Source organism: Myotis brandtii, unplaced genomic scaffold (assembly GCF_000412655.1).
Source record: "Myotis brandtii unplaced genomic scaffold, ASM41265v1 scaffold209, whole genome shotgun sequence".
NCBI classification, from domain to species: domain Eukaryota; kingdom Metazoa; phylum Chordata; class Mammalia; order Chiroptera; family Vespertilionidae; genus Myotis; species Myotis brandtii.
In genome coordinates, this window is record NW_005357806.1 from 1771235 (window position 1) to 1771728 (window position 494).

The 494-nt window shown below is 29.6% G+C and overlaps 1 protein-coding gene across 1 annotated transcript in view; it reads right to left on the reverse strand.

Annotated features, from left to right (window-relative positions):
* PKP2 (plakophilin 2) overlaps window positions 1-494 on the reverse strand; it is a 73210-nt gene that overhangs the window by 10141 nt on the left and 62575 nt on the right. The gene's annotated exons all lie outside the window — the stretch shown is intronic.

Sequence of the window (494 nt, forward strand, 5' to 3'; positions counted from 1 at the left end):
TAATATTATAACATTAGGAAACAAAATACACATAAGAAATCTTAGAAGCAATACATTAAAATATTAATAGTTGTTTTTCTATAACAGTATTGATGGTGACCTAAGTATATTTAAAAAAATTATCTGCCCAAAGTTTCTTTAATACACAAATAATACTATCATTTTAAAAAGATAGATTATTTTAAATTTATTTTTCACTAACTATGCAAGTTCTTGGTAGCAGGGTTTTAGTTTGGCTTCTTTTGTAGAAACAAGAGCGGTAGTAATGGTTGATGATTTCATTATAACTTGCCTTATGGTATATATTTTGGACAGTATGAATTTGTACTTGATTTTTTGCAATAATTATTTTCACGGACGCTTTCTCTTTTTCTCTAACTAGATTGGACTCTCCTTAAAAGATATGGAAGGGGAGGGTAGGAAGAGATCAACCAGTAAAAGCATATGCATATATGCATAACCCATAGTCATAGACAATAGGGTGGTGAAGGCCT